Below are 24,436 nucleotides of genomic sequence, written 5' to 3' on the forward strand. Positions count from 1 at the left end.
ACTGTGGTTATTTTAAAGTGCTTTATAAATGAAGTTGGATTGGAATTCTAAGGTATGCTTATTTATTTTGAGGTCACTGAGATGTAACTGTATTCACTACATGTTTTGGATTTGCCACCATTTGAGGCTTTTTGACCAAAATGAGGCTCTCTGACTGAAATCATTTTAGGTGACTGGCGCAAATATGGAACCAGCGGTGCTTCGGTGGCCTACCGAGACAGTCGCTTGTGGTTGTTTATCAGGTGTATGTCTGGATAGTGGACAGAACTAGCGGTCTGTCAAAACCAATTACTCCACGGCATACATCAGCTCTTTCTGAGTAATTGTCTACCTCTGCTTTGCCTTATTTTGAACCAGAACTGGCATCAACAAAACATGTATCCCCAATGTTAAGTGTTACCTTCAGCAGACTCCAACAGAGTTAATGGCAGGAGTAAATGTCTAGTCAACTCTAGAGTGCAAGTGTGGTCGTCAGTCTTACAAGTCTTTTACGAGAGCAAATGTGTCAATTCTAACATATGTTTATTCATTATGAGGTCACTGAGGTGTAATTGTATTCACTACATTTGATAGATTTGTCACTATTTGAGGTTTTTTGACCAAAATGAGGCTTTTTGATTGAGATCATTTTAGGTGACTGGCACAAATATGGAACCGTTGGTGCTTCGGTGGCCTACCGAGACAGTCGCCGGGGGTTGTTTAGGGCAGTTTATCAGGTTTACGTCTGGATGAGGTGAAATTAAACCTATGTGGACAGAACAAGTGGTCTCTCAAAGCTATTTAGTCCGTGGGGTAAAAAGCAGGAAGAGCTGGACTGCTTAGTCAACTCCAGAGTGCAAGCACGGTCGTCAGTCTTACAAGTCTTTTACGAGAGCAAACGTGTCAGTTCTAATGTATGCTTCTTCATTATGAGGTCACTGAGGTGTAATTGTATTCCCTACATGCAATAGATTTGTCACTATTTGAGGTTTTTTGACCAAAATGAGGCTTTTTGATTGAGATCATTTTAGGTGACTGACGCAAATATGGAACTGTTGGTGCTTCGGTGGCCTACCGAGACAGTCGCCAGTGGTTGTTTAGGGCACTTTATCAGGTTTACGTCTGGATGAGGTGAAATTAAACCTATGTGGACAGAACAAGTGGTCTCTCAAAACCAATTAGTCCACAGCATACATCGGGTCTTTCTGAATAATCGTCTACCTGTTCTTTGCCTTATTTTGAACCAGAACCAGCATCAACAAAACATGCATCCCCAGTGTTAAGTGTCACTTTCGGCAGACTCCGACTGAGTAAATGGCAGGAGTAAATGCTCAGTCAACTCCAGACTGCAAGTGTGGTCGTCAGTCTTACTTTTACGAGACCAAATGTGTCAGTTCTATTGTTTTATTTGATTTGATTTGAATGTTTTTAATGCTTTTATTACTTTGTATTGTGCTTTTATTCTTCTGTACAGCCCTTTGGTCCACTGTGGTTATTTTAAAGTGCTTTATAAATGAAGTTGGATTGGAATTCTAAGGTATGCTTATTTATTTTGAGGTCACTGAGATGTAACTGTATTCACTACATGTTTTGGATTTGCCACCATTTGAGGCTTTTTGACCAAAATGAGGCTCTCTGACTGAAATCATTTTAGGTGACTGGCACAAATATGGAACCGTTGGTGCTTCGGTGGCCTACCGAGACAGTCGCCGGGGGTTGTTTAGGGCAGTTTATCAGGTTTACGTCTGGATGAGGTGAAATTAAACCTATGTGGACAGAACAAGTGGTCTCTCAAAGCTATTTAGTCCGTGGGGTAAAAAGCAGGAAGAGCTGGACTGCTTAGTTAACTCCAGAGTGCAAGCACGGTCGTCAGTCTTACAAGTCTTTTACGAGAGCAAACGTGTTAGTTCTAATGTATGTTTATTCATTATGAGGTCACTGAGGTGTAATTGTATTCCCTACATGCAATAGATTTGTCACTATTTGAGGTTTTTTGACCAAAATGAGGCTTTTTGATTGAGATCATTTTAGGTGACTGACGCAAATATGGAACTGTTGGTGCTTCGGTGGCCTACCGAGACAGTCGCCAGTGGTTGTTTAGGGCACTTTATCAGGTTTACGTCTGGATGAGGTGAAATTAAACCTATGTGGACAGAACAAGTGGTCTCTCAAAACTAGCCCACAGCATACATCAGCTCTTTCTGAATTATCGTCTACCTCTACTTTACCTTATTTTGAACCAGAACCAGCATCAACAAAACATTTATCCCCAATGGTAAGTGTCACCTTCTACAGACTCCAACAGAGTAAATGGCAGGGGTAAATGCTTAGTCAACTCCAGAGTGCAAGCACGGTCGTCAGTCTTACAAGTCTTTTACGAGACCAAATGTGTTAGTTCTAAAGTATGCTTATTCATTTTGAGGTCACTGAGGTGTAATTGTATTCACTACACGCGATAGATTTGTCACTATTTGAGGCTTTTTGACCAAAATGAGGCTCTCTGATTGAGATCATTTTCGGTGACTGGCACAAATATGTAACCTTTGGTGCTTTGGTGGCCTACTGACACAGTCGCCGGTGGTTGTTTAGGGCAGTTTATCAGGTTTATGTCTGGATAGTGGACAGAACAAGCGGTCTGTCAAAACCAATTACTCCGTGGCGTACATCAGCCCTTTCTGAGTATGCGGTCTACCTCTAGTTGGCACCTTTCTAAACCAGAACGGGCATCAACAATACATGTATCCCCAGTGTTAAGTGTTACCTTCTCACACTCTCAGGACAGTTACCAGTGGTTGTTTGGGACATTTTATCAGGTTTACGTCTGGACGAGGTGAAATTAAACCTATGCGGACAGAACAAGCGGTCTGTCCAAACCAATTAGTCCGTGGCATACATCAGCTCTTTCTGAGTAATCGTCTACTTCTACTTGGCCTCATTTTGAACCAGAACCAGCATCAACAATACATGTATCCCCAATGTTAAGTGTCACCTTCTGCTGACTCCGACAGAGTAAATGGCAGGAAAAGACGGACTGCTTAGTCAACTCCGGAGTGCAAGCGCGGTCGTCAGTCTTACAAGTCTTTTACGAGAGCAAATGTGTCAATTCGAAGGTATGCTTATTCATTATGAAGAGACTGATGGCTTGACTATCCATAATTGATGCTTGAAGACCTTGCAACTTTCATGAAGTTGTCCGAATGAGTAGCATTTAAAACTGAAGTAAAGTAATGTGCTTGAATAATTAATCTGTAATGTCTTGGAGAAGAATTAGCACCAAGGTCATCAGTTTTACTTAAGCCAGGAACTTTATTTATTCATCATAATCACATATGTAGCTTTTTTATGCTCTGGTTTTAATACTTTGAGTTTATTTGGTATATACAGTGCTGCACTGAAAAATAATCCACTTGTGCTTTAGCTTTTAATATGGATTTTTGAGAGGAAGTGTCAAGTTTCCTCACAAGTTATGCAGTAGGTACAGTTACAGCACAAGATTTTAGTCAGTTATTGCATCGCCCGGTAAGACTGCATCGCTATGTAAAAGTACACCCTGCATCGCTATAAAGTGTTCATCCCCAATGTGAGTTGCTACCTCCCTTTTCTGACATTATACCTCCTTTCTCATTGCTCTCTCTGCCCCGCGCTGTCCGAGTTGCCAACTAAATCTCAGCCTCATCTTGTCCGCCGTAACCTTGTTTATTCCCAACAGTGGCATTAGCAAAGCTGTAAAAGTATTTATGGGGGTACAAATGCGGGACAGCCAATCTAAGGTAAATCTATAAATCCTGGCTGTTGATTTCTCAGGGCCAGGAGGTGCAGGCCGGTGATCAGTAGAAGTAGAAAGTATTCCCCGGGTGACTCTATGTGACTAACGCACAGAGGCCGAGCAGCATGCCAAACAGTGCTATGGCGACACTGTTGTGCTTTTATTATGACCAGGCTGGCCTTCGACTCCGAAGTAAGAGGCCGCCCTGGCTATCCATCTACTACAAGTCGGTATCATTAGCAAACACCCAACTGGGACCTGACTCAGCACAAAGTCTGTTTGTTGTACATATGTTTTTTTTGGGGTTTTTTTTGAGTGTTTTTGTGTCACAATTTGCACCGTGTCCTTGGCTTGTTTCAGGAATCGCATTTACAAGGTGGGAGTTACAATTACGGAAATAAGTAATGAGAGTACGACATGTTTACTAGGCCTGTAACGGTGCACGAACCGAACCAAACCGTTTCGGTACGCACCTGTTCGGTTCGGTACACAGCTGTACTGAAACGGCACAGTATGATGAGAAAAAGAAAAAGGAATGAAAGACGTCGTTCGATGCGGAACTTTAAATCCGCGCAAGTTTCACACGGACATATTGAAGGAGCACACATTGACCTAAAATATGAAATAGCAGCTGATATAAGGTTAAAAAAAAACAACAAATATGATGTGAACCTGGAAGGAAGAGACTGAAGACCCTCCACCATCAGTCCAGTCCAGTTTGGATCAGTTCAGGTTCAGGTGAAAGACAACAACGAGGAAAGAGACGTTAATAAGACAGACGTTGTTTGGCCCCGAGGAACTACGGTAGTTCTAAAACACTGACACAAGCTCTGTCTGTCTGTCTGTCTGTCTATCATGCACGCTGTATAATAGAGGAATAAATAGAACGTTGAAAGTATGTAAAGTTTCACTTTCGTTTCACGACAGCGTTTGTTACGTTAGTTATGGACCGCACCCCCAGGTATATAACTGCGCGCCCCCCCTACCCCCCGGCTCCAACCAAAAAAAAAAAAAAAAAAAAAATCCCCCGTGCACACAGGCACACAAATACACACAGTGTCCTAAACAGTTTGTTCTCTGTCCTAAAATAAATAATTTGGTTCATTGTGTTGTCAGTGTTTCTCTTCAGTTTGTTTCAACAGAATACCAGTTTACCCTCTTGTTAATGTTGCACTTCATGTGAAATTTTTTGTTATTTTCCTGCAGAATGTGAACTGACAGAACTGTGATTGCATTTTTCTTGTTTGTTCGAAAACTACCTTTCAGGGAAAAGTGCAATACTAATGTTTAAAATACATTTAGTGATATTAATAATTTATTTTATTTTCTATTTGATTTATAGCAGCAGAATTATATTATTCCTGTTTTTCTATATTCTATTGTGTCCAAAAATTGAGGGAAAAATGTTGAAAAAATTCATAAATACATTAATAGACATTTTGAGGGGTTTTCTTTCTTCCCGTACCGAACTGAAAAAAAAAAAAGAACCGTGGCTTTGAAAACCGAAAACGTACCGAACCGAAAATTTTGTGTACCGTTACAGGCCTAATGTTTACACAGATTCCCCCTCTTAAAAAGTCTTGAATTAACACATATACATTTAATACCTTAAAACAGTGTTCTTCAACCTTGGGGTCGGGACCCCACATGGGGTCACCTGGAATTCAAATGGAGTTGCCTGAAATTTCTAGTAATTGATAAAAAAAATTTAAAAAAATTGCTAAAAAAATATATGTAATTGTATATATAGCCTAAATATAATCTAAAATTAATATTTATTTGCAACATAGTGTAGCAAACTATTACATGATCAAAAACAAATTAATTTTAGCAAAAAAAAAAAAAAAATCTTCGTTTTGAATGTCTGGGGTCGCCAGAAATTTGTGATGTTAAAATGGAGTCACGAGCCAAAACAAGTTGGGAACCACTGCCTTAAAAAGTCTTTAAACGGTATTAAATTTGACATGGCAAGTCTTATGTTATGTTGCCATACACTTATTGGCTGTATTGTGTTTAAATGTGTCTTGGAAATGTCCAAACTGCAAAAGATTCAATTTATATTGAAATCAGGAACCAGTTATCGCTAACTTAGCAGCACCCAATGAGAAATGATTTGAAATTCGTATCAAGGCGTTGGAGTAAATAAACTGGTGCTTCTATGAAACTGGTTCTAAAAACAGGACAGAGGGGCTAAAAAATTCAAACCAGATGTAGACTAATGTTATGAAGCAAGTTTGGAAGCACTTTGGGTCTATTTTAAAAATAAAAACTTACTGACATAAAAGAGAAACTAGTTTTCAGATAAATCACACATTTTAATATTATTTTACATTATATTTAATACAAAAATGTGTATGTAATACGGCCAAAAGGACATGGAAATTACGCGGTACTATTTTTATTTTTATTTTTTTATATCTCTTTATTCTCTCACAGGTACATTTTGGGAATTGAACTAATTATGCAAGACAGATTGTTTCACAAAAATGACCGCTGTTGCAAAATCATTTGCGATTTATATGTGTTTAACTGGGCAGGTTCTGCATGTAACGCAAGAGGACACGATAAGTTACACACAAAACCTGGAATGAGACTGAGATTCATGAAAAATCCACATGTCTGGGTTAGAAAAACCACAAGGATCATCAAATTTAACACAGTGTCTTTATTTATAGTCTATATAAGACCATTTACAGCCATGTTTTCAAAATAAAATGCACTGACGCCTTGGTAGCATTTCATGTCCCAATTTTGGTCCTATTTTGGCCCCAGTATTTGATTAAAAATTCATTAATTATGGGATGGCTCAGAGCAAGAGGATATTTTTTTCCCCATTTATCTGAGGTCATCATTCGGTACATCCTGGGGGGAAATGTGTCTACATTTCTCTTTTATTATTGGGTCTAAAAAAGCTGGAAAAGTGCCAGATACCAAAATGAACCCAGTTTCATAGAAGCATCCAAACACATTTTCCTAAATTCTAGGATCTAGATCTAATTTCCTTTTGAAACAAGACAGTGTTTGTTTGGCTAACTCTTAAAGGACTAGCACAGTTAAGATTTAGTCACTCCTTACATTTTACTTTGATGGAACGTGATTAACCTCCTAAGACCCAGGAAATGCTGAGGTGGCTCGGGCAACTGATTCGGACGCCTCCCTGGGGAGGTGTTCCGGGCATGTCCAACCGGGAGGAGACCTCGGGGAAGACTTAGGACACATTGGAGAGACTATGTCTCTTGGCTGGCCTGGGAACACCTCGGGGTCCTCCTGGAAGAGCTGGGGAGAGGGAAGTCTGGGCATCCCTGCTTAGACTGTTGCCCCCGTGACCCGGCCCCGGAAAAGCAGCAGATAATGAATGGATGGACCCAGGAAATGTCAGCAAAGCATATGCTTTTTTTTTTTTTCTATTAAATAAGTGCCTATATTGGAAGCATCATGGTGCAACAGTTTTTTCAGATGCAGTTTTTAAAATTTTTACGGAATGTCTTTTGTGGTGGACAGTTTTCTTTTCTTTTTTTTTTGTATAAAGTTGTGAAAGTCTTGTCCACAAATGTGGGCAGAAAACCCATAGCTGGGTCTTAGGAGGTTAAATGTGAAGTGTTTGCTAACATTTTTGTACAATAACCTGCCCTTTACTCGCTTGTGTCACTCGACTATTGTAAATATAAAGACATCAACTTATTCCTGTGTAGCACAAGTAGGTGGAAGGCTTTATCTTTTCCACCTCTGTCAAACTTGTCTCCTCTTTTAACCTTGCGCTCTTCTCCGTCCTGTATCAGCTAAGGAGCTTCCATCTCTAATAAGATTTACTGAGAGCACAGCAGAGAGAGCAGGGTGATATGTCTTGGGAGCTCTATCCTCAATATTGGCAGGGAAATCAATGTGGTGAATAAACCTACCAGCACAGTTTGCAATCAGCTTGCTAGGCCCAAAGTAATCATTGCATTGAAATAATCCTGAAAGGTTCCCCCACTGTAGCAAAGTTAATAAGAAAAGAGTCATGCAAGGCCTACACCTTGAATTAGATATTAATCCTTGTATCAAGAATAATTACGGCGAAGGTTCGGGAACGGTGACCTTGCAGAGCGAGCCCCTCTGGTTCATTCATTTCAACATTCAACAGGCGTCTTCGTTCCTTGTGTACTCAGTGACAATGTACTTTCTTGCCGTTTGATTCTTTGAGAACAATCCCTCGGCGGCCCCCAGACCTCATCATCAACACTTTCTGAGTTGTTTACATTAATCCCATCTAGACATCCACTCATTCCCACGGCAGCTCTGTGTAATTCGACTCTATTGTCACGGTTTTTGATCGACAGTCGAGCCAACACTCGCTAATTAGCTGAGAATATTAGCTGTGTGCGGCTCTGGAAATTTCCTCTAATGCTGCGTAATGGGTGTCAGGTCATTTGTTAATACTCCCAGGGCAAATTGAAAGGATCTACGTGTACACACTCCCACTGAGGTTTCCCCCATAAATCCTGCTTCTTTGTTGTTGTATTATTTAGGAAGCGGAGGAAGACGCTCTGTGGGGAGGACCCGTCGCAGGTTGCCTCGGGGATGCGACGAGCCGTCTGCCGTTCGTAACGCGCTTTTGGTTTTTTTTGCCGAAGATAAAGCGAGGATGGTGCCAATCAGCTGTCACGCAGATAGGTCAGGTCTTTGGTGGAATCCTCCGGAAATTTCAGTTTATGACAGGTCAAGTGGAGTTGGGTTTAGCGGGATTCAAAGTTCCTTTTGTCTGCCTCTTAAGGTTTAATTGCGATTTATTTTGCAATGCATGTTCCCGTCTCTCAGAGGACCCCCCCCCCCCCCCCCCCAAAAAAAAAAAAGACATGTCAAGTTTCTGAGAGTTCATCGGTTATACAAAAGAATTTAACCTTCATATGTAGACTGCTAGAGGATGTGAGTGCCTCAGAAGTGTGTGTTTTTTTTGGTTTTTTTTATCAGTCTAGGGCTGAACAGTTGATCAAATGTCAATATCAGACGGTGCAATTATTATACAATCAAAATACACAGCAGTTTAGGAGGATTTAGGCTGATGAAACTGCAGAAATGGGGAAAAAAATAAGGGTTAGGGCTGTTTAGAAAATGGAGGAAAGTGTGGTACGACATGAGAACAACAAGATAAGACAAGACGGCATAAGATAAGATAAGATAAGATAAGATAAGGTAAGATAAGACTTTATTGATCCCACCATGGGGAAATTTAACAGTTTACAGCAGCAATATGCAACACACTAGTGCCAAAGAAAGGCAGGTAGAAATAAACTGTCTTCAAATTATAAAAATTTAAGTGTAAAATTTAAGATAAGATAATACGAGATAAGATAAGATGGGACAGCATAAGATAAGGTGGGATAGGGCAAGATAATATGAGATAAGATTAGATGGGATAAGATAAGATAATACGAGATAAGATACGATAAAATGAGATAAGATAAGATTGGTTAGGACAATATAGGATAAGATTGGATGAGACTAGATAAGATTAAATGGGATAAGATAAGATGGGACAGGATAAAATAAGATGGGATAAGATAAGACAAGATAATATGAGATAAGACGGGATAGGAAAAGATAAGATAAAATTGGATAAGATAAGATAATACGAGTTAAGATAAGATGGGATAGGACAAAATAAGATTGGATAAGATAATACGAGATAAGATAAGATAAAATGGGATAAGATAAGATGGGATAGGACATGACAAGATAAAATTGGATAAGATAAGACAATATGAAGTAAGATAAGATAAAATGGGATAAGATAAGATGGATAGGACAAGATAAGATGGGATAAGATAATATGAGATAAGATAAGATAAAATGGGATAAGATAAGATGAGCTAGGACAAGATAAGATAAAATTGGATAAGATAAGATAATACGAGGGAAGATAAGATGGGATAGGACAAGATAAGATGGGATAAGATAAGATAAGATAATACGAGATAAGATAAGATAAGATAAAATGGGATAAGATAAGATGATATAGGACAAGATAAGATAAAATTGGATAAGATAAGATAATACGAGATAAGATAAGATAAAATGGGATAAGATAAGATGGGATAGGACAAGATAAGATGGGATAAGATAATACGAGATAAGATAAAATGGGATAAGATAAGATGAGATAGGACAAGATAAGATAAAACTGAATAAGATAATACAAGATAAGATAAAATGGGATAAGATGGGATAGGACAAGATAAGATAAAACTGGTTAAGATAATACGAGATAAGATAAGAGACTTTAATGATCCCACTATGGGGATCATTTATACAAAAATAAAGTGCAGGAAAGATAGAAAACAGGAAATATACGCTTGTGAAAACTAAAATATAAAGAGAAAAATAAGTATTTATGTACATTTAGATTTAAATTGAAATATTATGTACATATTTATAATGTATTTGCACATGCACGTGGTGTGATATGACAGGGTTAGCACTAGGCTTTCTTACTGTTGTAAATCTGTACCTCCAGTTAACCCTGCATCACTCACTTCTGTGTTATTTTCAGCTTTAACAGCGGTGTTTGTGCGACTGTTCGTGTGTATTTGAGACCGAATTAGACGTACGCCTCATCCTCCATCTCCTTCCTCGTTTGATATGGGCACAGTATTCCTGTTGGTGAATGTCAGACTTCAGGTGTATTCATTAAACATCGGGCTCATAGCCTGTACATGTGACTACATATGGAGTCCTGTCCTTGGCCCGGGGTCTGTAAAACACCAGTAATGATTGGTCCAAAGATCTATGGGGTCCTCTAGTGAACGGCCGGCACATCAGACAAACGGGCGTTCCTTTCCTTACCCCCCGTCCGGGTCTGTTTAACAGTGTGTGTGCATGCCGACACTGCTGTGAGGAGCTGTGGATGCACGGTGGGGCTCACTGCAGTAGGTCCCAGTGTGATGTACAATAATGACCTGTCAGAAATTCAGGCCTCTGAAAACAGGGATAATCCACAGAGGCTATCTGACTAAATGAATTCTAACCGGAGCCAAGCTAACCCCCTGAGACCCCCAGAAAAAGCATAATCTATTCCGCTGGTCTCATATCAAAACTGACAGTAGGAAAAAAAAAAAAAAAAAAAAAAAGCACATAAAAATAGCACATGCTTGGCTTGAGGTGTAAGATTTCTGCAAGAGACGCCACGATCATCCTGTTTGAAATAATTACATCATAATTTCTAGAGTCACCTTTATATTTTTCATTTACGAAACCGCAGTTGGAACATTTACAAGCGCCGTAACATCCTAGTATTATTCTGAATACGACGGTTGTCACGTAAACAGCATATTCCATTAGAATGCTGTGCTTTCTGTCTTTTTCACATGGGACAGGCTCATATTATTCCAGTTTCAAGAGGCTTCTTTACACATGTATACATTGCATAATGGAGGCCATCCAGGACATAATCCACTCCAGCTCTCACATACATTTCCACTCATTCATGCATTTCTTTATTCACACACTTATATATTTTCTGTCACATGTGTCTACATTCTCCTGTCACATATAGTACAGAAAGTCCTAGTCTAACATTATATTTCCTGGTTTGGTAAAGTTCTAATGTACAAACATATGCATTTCTCACTTTCTATTTTAACGCTTCATCGGGCAAGTGACTATTTTTGGTCATTTCTGAATACATTACCAGTAGGGATGGGAATTGAGAAGTGGTTCTTTTTGAGAACTGGATCCCAGTAGCTCGATTCCTTGGAATCGTTTGCCTGCCTGCTTAACGATTCTGCTTAATGATTCCACCTTCGTCACGCGTACGCTGCATTGTTTTGGTCAGAACGTAGCCAACATGGCGTTGAGGCAGAAACGGTCTAAACAGACGACACCAGGTCCACTGGAACACTGTCAAAGCTTCCATGTCTTCAAAAGGGTGGAATCCCTCCAGTATGTTCAAACATTTGTCCACAGCATGTGAATCATTTACAGGAATGTCACGTATTTGATACGATACTTAGCGGCGCTTGTGAATGTAGCGGCAGAGTGAACGCTGGGTCCAGTTCCGGTTCCGGTGTGGGCAACAAACGTCATACCCCCAAACATCATACAAGTTTCCAAAGGTAGGGGAAAGGAAAGGAGGTGCACAATAACGGGAGCCGAGCTGAGCCAAGTCGAACCGGTTCCATGTAGTAGTAAAGCATCTTTAGTTTCACTTTCACTGCACGCCACCGCTGCCCCGCCCCCCCGAACAGGGCCCTGCGTCATCTGTTATTATTATTTGTACATACTGTATATGTTCTATTTTCTGTGCAGAGATGGAAATATAAGACAGTTAATGCAAACACACCTGTTTGTACTCCTTTATTCCCTCACCCAATGAGACTTGATAAGGAATCGGATTGATAGGCAAAACTGATAATGGAGTCGGAACCGTTAGATTCTTATCGATTTCCATCCCTAATTACCAGATAGTGGCATCAACAGTTCCAGTGAGGACAGTGAGTCAACAGTCTCAGGTCCAATGTGGTCTACAGGGTCTGTAAGGTCCTATTCAGTGTTTGTGCTGCTATTGGAACTTGAATTCCCTGAGGGTTCTGCCCAGTGGTGTAGTGGTCCCTGGAGAAGTGGGTACACTGTCAATTTTTTTTTTTTTTTTAAGTTGCCCAGAAATACGCTTTTTTAGAAACAGTGACATGTCAGAATACTTTATTTAGTTTACCCAAAAATCCATCAGTAGTATTTGCTCACTATTATACAATTATTATGACTTGATCAGGAAACTAGAAAAGTATTTGGAGAGCGCAGACCTCTGCCAAGGCAGATTAACCCCCCCACACACACACGATCACCACCAAAACTTAATCATTTGTTCCTTGTGCCAGTATCAACACTTCCTGAAAATTTCATCAAAATCCATCCATAACTTTTTGAGTTATCTTGCTAACAGACAAACAAACAAACAGACAAACCCCTGATGAAAACATAACCTCCTTGGCGGAGGTAATAATCGCGCATCTTTCAATGAGACGTGTAGTGACCTGTCAATCAGCTGGGGTGGCACTGGAACCTGAGGTGTCCTATAATGTTCCAGAGGTTTCTGCCTGTTAAAGGGAAGTTTTTCCTCGCCACTGTCACCAATCACAAATGTTTGCTCCTGGAGGATTCTGTGGGGTGTCTGTAAATTTGATTACCTCCGCCAAGGAGGTTATGTTTTTGCCAGGGTTTGTTTGTCTGTTTGTTTGTCTGTCTGTCTGTCCGTTAGTGTGCAACATAACTCAAAAAGTTATGGACAGATTTGGATGAAATTTTCAGGGTTTGTTGGAAATGGGATAAGGAAGAAATGATTAAATTTTGGTGGTGATTGGGGGTGGGGGGGCCCATGGGCGCCACTGATCAGCCTTGGCGGAGGTCTGCGCTCTCCGAGTGCTTCTAGTTTGATTTTGATTTGATAAAGCACTTTGTGACTCTGTCTGTGAAAAGTGCTCTATAAATAAAATGTACTTACTTACTAGAAGCGGCCAGTGCTAAATTAGCAATATTTTCCTTAGCATGACCCACCCTACTCTGCCTCTGATTGGCTCATCAGTCCTCATGCTTAAAGTTAATCAATCTAATCAGTGGAGGCACCGAGTACTAGCCAGAACACGGTCAGGCCAATCGCACCGTCTGTGCCCCCCCAGGACAAAACTTAAAACTATGAGTGACAGGGCTTTTGCAGCTGCTGCTCCTCGTCTATGGAATGCCCTGCCTGATCGCCTCTGGGCCCCACAGACTGAGGACACTTTTAAAAAAGGTCTGAAGACCTTTTTATTCAGGAAAGCATTTCCTTGATCTTTTAACATCTGTGCATGCTTCTCCTGTTTTAATTGTCTTCATTCTTAACTGCTGTTTTTATTTTTAAACTGTTTTATCTGGCTTATTTTCTATTTTTATTCTCTGTTATGTATTGCCTGTAGCACTTTGAGATTTTTAGACAAAAATGTAAAGTGCATTACAAATAAAATGGATTATTATTATTAATTAGAGACAGAGTAGGGCGGGTCATGGCTTCACCATCCGAGGGGAAAAAATGGGCAATTTGGTTCAGATACGACTGAATGTTGTCCATCAGGGGTGGTTTAGAAGTGGGTATACGCAATGATGACTGAAAAATAAGTAGGTATAGTCCAGATACCCTGGACTACACCACTGGTTAAAGGATAGATAAAGGATATATAAAGGATAAATAAAGTTGTATCTAATCTAATCTAATCTAATCTAATCTAATATAATCTAGTCTAATCAAATCGAATCTAATCTAGTCTAATCTAATCTAATCTAGTCTAATCTAATCAAATCTAATCTAGTCTAATCTAATCTAATCTAGTCTAATCTAATCTAGTCTAATCTAATCTAATTTAATCTAGTCTAATCTAATATAATATAATCTAGTCTAATCTAATCAAATCTAATCTAGTCTAATCTAATATAGTATATAATATAGTATATATATAGTATATATATAATGTAATCAAATCTAATCTAGTCTAATCTAATCTAATATAGTCTAATCTAGTCTAGTCTAATCTAATCAAATCTAATCTAGTCTAATCTAATCTAATTTAATCTAGTCTAATGTAGTCTAATCTAATATAATCTAGTCTAATCTAATCAAATCTAATCTAGTCTAATCTAATATAGTCTAATCTAGTCTAATCTAATCTAATCTAATCTAATCTAATCTAATCTAATCTAATCATATCTAATCTAGTCTAATCTAATCTAAATCTGGCCTTTATCTTGTGCTTCTCTTGTTTCAGATTAGGGGCATCAAACCAGTGGCGATTTCTCACAGACTGCAAGGGAAGCCCGGCTTCCCCTAAAATTACGAAAATTAAATGGTTAAATTTGTTCGGTTGTGTTGACATTTCATTGACTACAAATGTGTTAAAACACGTTCATCTCAAAGATGAGTTCGTTCAGAATTAGCTTTATCACAAATCAACGGACGCGATGTTGTTCACTTCTCCTCCATTCCCGTGTCTCTGTTTTCTCCTCCATCTCTGCTCAGTGCATTTGTCCGTAGACTGTGTCCGTCTCTGGGCTTCAATGGGACTGAATGGAACAGTTTTTTTCATTGCCTCAAAACTGGACGGTAATTGGATAAATGCCACAATGTTGTCCCGCCCCTGAACGCCGGGCGTCTCTGGGGGTGAATGGAGCTGTAGGCGGAGCTCGGCCGGGCCGGACGCCAGAATCCCACGCGCTGATTGGAGGATCGGTCGAAAGGCTGAATCCCGTTTGATTGACAGCTAGTTTCAGATCTCCTCCTTCACTGACACAGTTCAGTTTAATACCGTCGCACATTCTGATGTGAAATCAGAGAAACCGCTCCGAAATTACTCGTTCATTTCTTTCACTGTAAATAAAACACACTCATTGTACTTCCTTCTTTCAATTTAACTTAATTTCAGCGTTTTCTTGTTTCAGTTACATAATTTAATCATTTCTTCTTCGAGTTTAATATAGTTTTGTAGATAGGTAAATCAATCAAACTGTCGGCTAGGTCGGAGTGAAAGGAGCATCTGTAGTTTATAAAGGCTGAAGTCTTACACTCGCAACACAATGGGCCAAGGCAATTTGAAGCAGCTTAGCTCTGCTGGACATTCAGAGGACACTGGTCCAGTCCCTGGAAAAGATGCCTACTTGGTACGATAAGGTCACTGAGCATTTTCTTAAAAAGGAACGGAGGGCCGAATGTATGTTTAAATAACTTGACAATGAGCTTCCCCTGTCTGAAAGACGAGTAGCCGCCACTGCATCAAACATGTGGCCCGTGAGCCAAAACCGGCCCAGGTAAGGGTCTGATCCGGACCGCGGGATGAACTGGCAGAGCGCAAAAATTACAATCGTGTCAAACTGGTTTTAGTTCAGGTTCCACATACAGACCACCTGTGAGCTCAAGTAAAATATTAACATAATAATCTATAAATAATGATGACTCCAAATTTGCTTCTTGGTTTCATGTGAAAAAACAGTATGTTCTGAAAATATTTACACTTACAAACTATCCTTTAAGAATAAAATGTGAATAACTTGAACAAATATGAACAACCTGAAATGTCTAAAGAAAATACAATACAGTTTTAACAATATTCTGAATGTTACTATATGTTTTTTTTCCACAAGTGTAAATGATACGTTTACATATAATAATATTGAATTGCACTTATTTTTCTTAAGAATTATAAAATTTTTCAGGTTATTCATGTCTTTTTTGTTTGGTTTGTTTATAAATTGTAAATATTTTCATAATTCAATGTTATTTTGTTGCGCTAAAACAGAAAAATTTGGAGTTGTCATTATTTTTATGCTATTATGCTACTTATTCTTTTCTTTCATTGGTCTGATCCACTTGAGATCAAATTGAGCCGAATACGGAACCTGAAAGGAAATGAGTTTGACACCCGTGGCGTAGACACTCTGGTCAGAATCAGCTGAAAGTTTCACGCTCATATTCATGGTGTAGGTCTGGGACATACAGTTACCCAGAACACCCTTCTCTTCATTAGTCTCTGGAGATATTTCTGCGACTCAAAGCATATGTTGCAATTACGAGGTTTAGTTCCCAGTGAAGGCGCTAGTTTTGTGCTTCAGAACTGGAAGTGTGAGAGTGGATGCTGACATGTTTAATGGACCTAAAAAGCCACTCTAGTTTCTTGCGGGGTGAGACTGTGTGTGCGAACAAATGATGATCAAAATTAATGCCGCGAAAGGCAAACATGAAATCAAAACAAATTACGACGAATCGCTAAGAGGAACCTCAGCAGGAAAGAGCATCTCGTTTTAACTGAGAGGCCTCCGATTAAATCTCAATTATTATTTTTTTTTTTTTTTACAACATATTACACCCTGATCAGGACAACTGATGGCAGATTGTTTCAGTAGTTTGTGTTAAATTGTGCATTTTGTGTTTGACAGGATTATTTTCCAGCCGGGGCTAATCGTATTAGCTTTTTTCAGTACAATGATCCACTTGTAGGAGCTCTTTACCAGTGGTGGTCCATCAGGGCCATGATACTAAACACAAAAATCATTGCATTTGTGATTTAATGGAAAAACCGACATTACGCATTTCTTTTTTTTTAGTAAATATCGGTAAGGTTTTGCTCACATGTCCAATAATGACAGTGGATGGACACATTTGACTTATACTCAGATAATGATAGATTTGACTGAAAAAGTCCATTTTTTCTTCAGTTTTCTCTGTTTTTGACATAATAACACTTAAATGTTATCTCATCGTAATAATTAACCCTTTCATGCACAGTGGTCACTACAGTGGACAGTTCTTCTCCAGCTGTTCTCTTGTATATTCATGGGTTTTGTTGTTTTAGTTCCATATCAGCCGACACAGTGGACACTTATGCATCATCCCATACACTGACATTTAGACCATTACTGTAACCACGCTGTTCTTGATAAACCTGATCTAGAGTAACATGTTTAAGTGTAAATCAAGTACTTGTTATTGTTACAAGTCTGTAATTAACAGTTTGTTTGTTTTTTAAAAGTTGTTGTTTTTTTGTTTTCATGTAGAAATGATAAGTTACTACCCAAAAATCACCAAATTCACCCAAAAATTACCGTAAAACCAACTAAAAATTACTCAAAAACCACCTAAAAATCACCCAAAAATGACCCCAAAACTACCTACAAATTACTCAAAAATACCTAAAAACCACCCAAAAATTACTCAAAAAAACCCACCTAAAAAACATGTAAACACCGCGTAAAAGTCATGCAAAAACCACCTAAAAATCACCCAAAAATTACCCCAAAACCACCTAAAAACCCATCTAAAAATCACCCAAAAAACCCACCTAAAAATCACCCAAAAATTATCCAAAAACCACCTAAAAGTCACCCAAAAAACACCTAAAAATCACCCAAAAATTATCCCAGAACCACCTAAAAACCCACCTAAAAATCACCTAAAAAAAACTTAAAATCACCCAAAAATTACCCCAGAACCACCTATAAACCCACCTAAAAATCACCCAAAAATCCACCTAAAAATCACCCAAAAATTATCCCAGAACCACTTAAAAAAACACCTAAAAATCACCCAAAAATTACCCCAAAACCACCTAAAAACACACCTAAAAATCACCCAAAAAAAACCACCTAAAAACCCACCTAAAAATCACCCAAAAAAACCTTGAAATCACCCAAAAATTACCCCAGAACCACCTATAAACCCACCTAAAAATCACCCAAAAAAACACCTAAAAATCACCCAAAAATTACCCCAGAACCACCTAAAAACCCACCTAAAATTCATCCAAAAAACACCTAAAAATCACCCAAAAATTACCCCCAAACCACCTAAAAACCCACCTAAAAATCACCCAAAAAAACCACCTAGAAATCACCCAAAAATTACTAAAAAAAAACCCGTACCTAAAAACCATGTAAACACCACGTAAAAATCATGCAAAAACCACCCAAAAATCACCCAAAAATTACCCCAAAACCACCTAAAAACCCACCTAAAAATCACCCAAAAAACCCCACCTAAAAATCACCCAAAAATTATCCAAAAACCACCTAAAAATCACCCAAAAAAAACACCTAAAAATCACCCAAAAATTACCCCAGAACCACCTAAAAACCCACCTAAAAATCACCCAAAAAACCACCTAAAAATCACCCAAAAATTACCCGAAAACCACGTAAGCCACGTAAAAACCACCTAAAAAGCACCCAAAAATTACCCAAAAACTACGTAAAAGCCACGTAAAAACCACCTAAAAATCACCAAAAAAACCCCACCTAAAAATCACCCAAAAATCACCCAAAAACCACGTAAGCCACGTAAAAACCACCTAAAAATCACCCAAAAATTACCCAAAAACCACATAAAAGCCACGTAAAAACCACCTAAAAATCACCAAAAAAACCCCACCTAAAAATCACCCAAAAATCACCCAAAAACCACATAAAAACCACATAAAAAACACCTAAAAATCACTCAAAAAACCCACCTAAAAATCACCCAAAAATTACCCCAAAACCACCTAAAAATTAGTCAAAAACCACCTTTTTTTTTTTTTTTTTTTTGCATATTATCTCCATGAAGTGAGTACTGACTGGCATTAGCATGTTAAAATGTGAGAAAACTTCAGATTAGTAGCATTAAAAATGTCTGCTAAAGGTTCCTACTGTCTTCCACATATAATTTTTGTAGATAACTCATTTATCAGACAAATTAGTGAAGCGGGTAAACAAACAACTATCCCTGTCTGACAAATGAATGACCTAGAATAAGCATTAAAATGTTTTTATTTCATAGTTTTCACACAGTATATCAGTAAATACATGTTTCTTTGCTTCAAAAATTAAATGCATGGTGTCCGGCTGAGTGGACATTTTTGCAACTCCATGAAAAAAAGGTTCATAAGAAAATTTTCTTGAGGCATGTTTTTTTTTTCTTTTCATGCCTAAAGAGGAAAAAAATCTTGATTAAGGTTCTGATAATTCATGCATGAAAGGGTTAAAGTACATGAACAGTAAATTAAATGTAGGAAAATACCTGATTTTCACTGAAAAAACTCAAAATATAGAGGATAATATTATGATATATGGTAATAAATTGTTGAAAAAAGGTTAAATAGAGACCAGAATTCATTTGTACTGTTTAGAGCCCAGTTGTATCAGCGCAGACCGCCTCGGACTCTGACGATGCATCCACTCATATTGTTATTATACTTTGTAAACATGAAGCTACCAGATGGGAAAACCCGCTCAAGTCTGCCCTCCAGTAGTAATTACAAGTAGGATATATGGGATTTTTTAGTGGGAGATACTGTGTTGTCTAAGAGTACAAACCCAAGGAGTAAACACGGCCCGGTCCATTTGGCAAACAAAGGGACTGAGGTCACAACCAGCTGTTTCATCCCCACAAACAATACGAGAAACAAATTTGTACATTAATTCCTTTTAAAATTGCTTTTTCTCTCGAGTGTGTAGAGGAGCAATAACCGAACTGCAACACTCTATTCACACTAATGAGGAGACGTTGCTGACACTAAGTTGCAAAAATTGAGAATTGCACAAACCTCATATATGATGAGATCCTGTATCACCAACAACATCAACGCTATGTTTCCACAGACTGTATCTGCCGCTGAAAAAAGTATAAAGCTCATTGTTTATACACATTTGTATTATGGTATCATCAAGTTTTCTTCGTCAAACTAAAACTCATAGGTGTTTATTTTGACCGTCACTTAAAATAACACTGTCTTATACTCTTCATATGTTGCATCAGCTGATAGTTTACATTATAGCTCTGTTAGCTTAGCGCTGTTAGCTTAGCTTGTGTTTTAGACTGAAAATAGCCACAGTAAAACCACTAAAGATCTGGTTGAATCCAACAACCATGGATCAACCAACGGCAACTTAGCGAAGATAAGAACATCCCATAATAACTGTATACTATCATAAGCCTCATAATCAAGAAGAAACGCTGTCATTTTAGCATCAAACGCCATTATTTACATTTCCAGCTGTGTCCACTGGAGAAAATGCAGTGTTTCTATTTTTATCAGTTCTTTTCTTGGACTCTAAAAAGTTGTTTCTTAATGGTTCTCATCCCATCTGGTCTCATTCTGATGCTTTGGTCAAAGGCCCTGTGGTGTTGGTTTTCAAGTCGCACATTCACACATTCATACTTAGTTAGCTGCACAGGACAGTTAGCGGTAAGTACAGTAGTCACTGCACATTGTTGATTATGATTATTGCACATTTTTGATTCAGATTATTGCACATTTTTGACTCAGATTATTGCACATTTTTGATTATTGTACATTGTTGATTATTGCATGTTATTGATTACGATTATTCCACATTATTGATTATTGCACATTTTTGGCTATTGCGTATTGTTGATTATTATTATTGCACATTATTGATTACTGCACATGGTTGATTATGATCATTGCACATTGTTGATTATTGCACATTGCTGATTTGTCATTATTGCACATTATTGATTATTGCACATTGTTGATTATTGCACATTGCTGATTACGATTATTGCACATTGTTCATTATTGCACATTATTGATTCTGATAATTGCACGTTGTTGATTCGGATTATTGCACATTGTTGATTATTGCACATTGTTGATTCTAATTATTGCACATGCTTGATTGTTGCACATTATTGATTCTGATAATTGCACTTCGTTGATTATGATTATTGCACATTGTTCATCATTGCACATTGTTGGTTTTCCATTATTGCACATTGTTGATCATTGCACATTGTTGGTTTTCCATTATTGCACATTGTCGGTTTTCCATCATTGCACATTGTTGGTTTTCCATTATTGCACATTATTACAAATTATTGCACATTGTTGATCATTACACATTATTGGTTTTCCATTATTGCACATTGTTGATCATTGCACATTGTTGGTTTTCCATTATTGCACATTGTCGGTTTTCCATTATTGCACATTATTACAAATTATTGCACATTGTTGATCATTGCACATTGTTGGTTTTCCATTATTGCACATTGTTGATTATTGCACATTGCTGGGTTTCCATTATTGCACATTGTTGATCATTGCACATTGTTGGTTTTCAATTATTGCACATTGTTGGTTTTCCATTCTTGCACATTATTACAAATTATTGCACGTTGTTGATTATTGCACATTGTTGATCATTGCACATTGTTGATTATTGCACATTGTTGATTATTGCACATTGTTGATCATTGCACATTGTTGATCACTGCACATGGTTGATCATTGCACATGGTTGATTATTGCACATTGTTGATCATTGCACATTGTTGATCATTGCACATTGTTGATCATTGCCCATGGTTGATCATTGCACATTGTTGATTATTGCACATTGTTGATCATTGCACATTGTTGATCATTGCACATTGTTGATCATTGCCCATGGTTGATTATTGCACATTGTTGATTATTGCACATTGTTGATCATTGCACATTGTTGATCATTGCCCATGGTTGATTATTGCACATTGTTGATTATTGCACATTGGTGATCATTGCACATTGTTGATTATTGCACATTGTTGATCATTGCACATGGTTGATCATTGCCCATGGTTGATCATTGCCAATGGTTGATCATTGCACATTGTTGATTATTGCACATTGTTGATCATTGCCCATGGTTGATTATTGCACATTGTTGATTATTGCACATTGGTGATCATTGCACATTGGTGATCATTGCACATTGTTGATCATTGCCCATGGTTGATTATTGCACATTGTTGATTATTGCACATTGGTGATCATTGCACATTGGTGATCATTGCACATTGTTGATTATTGCACATGGTTGATCATTGCCCATGGTTGATCATTGCCCATGGTTGATTCCTACCAGTGGTCGTTTATTTCAGACTTCGGTGCCACTGCTCTGTGGTAGACGTTTCCAGTCTGGTCGTCCATGCTCTTACGGTCCGGTCTCAGCTTGGGGGCGGGGCGTCGCTGATGTTTTCAAAGTTGACTCATAAGTGAGCAGACGCCTTCACCCGTCACCTTTAAGACGTGGCCGTCAGCCGTCGGGGGTGGTTCCCTGTCAGACGTTAGGTGACGTTGACTCGGAACCCTCCGTCTGCCAAAATGACTTTTCTGATGGAAACTTCACCCCATAATAATCCAATCGAGTCCAATAATCAGTCTGCGCAGAGCTTCAGGTGTGTGAGTGGACAGCATTCAATTAGGCACCGTTTTTGATCTCCCTCCGGCATGACTTGTCAGGCTGAGTAATATAGCCATCACCCCTGAAGGTGAAAACCGCCCGCCGCGTAGACGGAGGCCTATTGTCTGGAGGATTGACAAGGGTTGATGCAACAGGCGAAAGTGAGTCAAGGCCGTCGCGCACACTCCAACACACCCCTCCCCTCCCCTTTTTCCTCGCCGCTCGTCCTCCTCCCGTCCCCTGAGATGGTATTTTTCATGCTTTCAACCCACCCGGCAGTGACAAGTCTCTGACAACGCCTGCTTACTGTGACACCTTTGTGGGTCCAGAGGAGGTTTCCACCACACTGCCTCCTTTGACGGGCATTCTTGAGAGGAAACGTGCATTATTCTGCGAGAAAACTCCCAATTTGATTGATTGGCACCGTCAAAACTTTTTGGAGTGAGAGACGCCCCGAGACGACGTTGACACTGATTTATTTATTTTTGATGGAGTCGTGGGGGAAAATTTACGGACGCAGGAAGTGTAGTTCTGGATGTTATTCCAACAGTCGAGTCCTTAAAAAGTTTACAGCGTGATAAAGTTTACAGTCGCTAATGTGGAGCGAGTGAAATGATGTTTTTATTAAGTTAAATGGAATATACAGGAAATAGTCAGGTCCTACTACTACACTGTAAAAAAAAAATCTGTAATTTAACAGAATTCTCACTGTTTATTTTACAGATTTTTCCTGTGTTTTTAAGATACAGGAAAATATTAATGAAATGACAAAAATAGACTGTGATTTTACATGTCAAATGTAAAATAACACGAAAAAACTGTAACGGAATAACCCAAAAAATTCAATTTTTAAAAATAATTTTTTCTTTTTTCACAGAAAAATACAGTTAAAATACATTTGCAAATGTATCATAATTTCACACGTTTCTTTTCTATTTATGAGATTAAACTGTTAATTTAAAGTGTAATATTGTAAAAAATAAAATAAAATAAAATGACATAAAATTACTGACAATTAACCGTAAAAGAAGTATTTGTTCTGTAAGTTTAACCAGACTCGTTTAACTGACAAATATCTTGTGTAATTACAGGAGGTTTCACAACAAAAATGTTGAATAAATGTATTTTTGTGAATGTATAACACGTATAAGCACTGATAAACTGTCCAAATACAGTTTTTATCAGTGGATTGTACAACTTAGTCTCATTGAAAATTATTTATTTATATATATATATATATGTAATTTGATTGTTTTAATACATGTAAATATTCTTTATTAAACATTAAAAAGAAAAAAAAAAGAAAATGCAAAATCACATGTAAAGTTAAGGCAAAAAACTGTATTTTAATTATGGAAAATTACCGTATTTTTATGAGATGGTTATTTTCCGTTATATTTTTTGGCACTCCCGCTGCTGGAATAATACCGTTTTTTTAAGTGTTTTTTTGTTTTTTTGTTTTTTGTTTTCATTTTGCTTTTGTCAACCTTTTATCAGGCAAGTGACTATTTTTGGTAATTTCCGCAAACATTAAATATGGGGCCAATCCCGTGCCTCGGTGAGGTCAAGAAGCATGTTGGTTTTTATATCATTACACAGTGAATATGAGTGAGTTTTGTCAGTTTACGACATTATAACAGCTGTTTTATTGCATGTGTTTACTTTTTAGCAAGTGCTGCTGGGATGCGTTATGGCAAGAGGAGGGAGACTGTTGTCACGGCAACATACGAGGAGGTAGATGACAATGTCCGATGATGCGCTAAGGTCGAAATTTTGAATTGTAGAGTATTTCACTGAGTGACTATAAAGGGTTAAACTCAAATCTGTTTCTTCTGCTGAAACTTGGTCTTGATTTTCCCGGTATACCTGCCTTTAACGGTTCTTTCCCAAGTTTCCCGGGGCCCTTCATCTCGGAGCCCTGTGACTAACGTGTCCTGTCCGGGGGTAGAAACCTGGATCTGAACAGTGTGGTGTTGT

The 24,436-nt window shown here is 38.3% G+C and overlaps 1 long non-coding RNA gene across 1 annotated transcript; it reads right to left on the bottom strand.

The window, feature by feature from the left end:
• Nucleotides 1-13,424: 13,424 nt before the first annotated feature.
• On the bottom strand, nucleotides 13,425-24,192 carry LOC115411061 (uncharacterized). The gene is made up of 3 exons (XR_003934172.1): nucleotides 24,057-24,192; nucleotides 19,955-19,959; nucleotides 13,425-13,436 (listed from the first exon to the last, which is right to left on the bottom strand). It is a non-coding gene; the product is annotated as an uncharacterized LOC115411061 (long non-coding RNA).
• Nucleotides 24,193-24,436: the final 244 nt, after the last annotated feature.

The sequence above is a fragment of the Sphaeramia orbicularis genome, chromosome 20, assembly GCF_902148855.1.
Source record: "Sphaeramia orbicularis chromosome 20, fSphaOr1.1, whole genome shotgun sequence".
NCBI classification, from domain to species: domain Eukaryota; kingdom Metazoa; phylum Chordata; class Actinopteri; order Kurtiformes; family Apogonidae; genus Sphaeramia; species Sphaeramia orbicularis.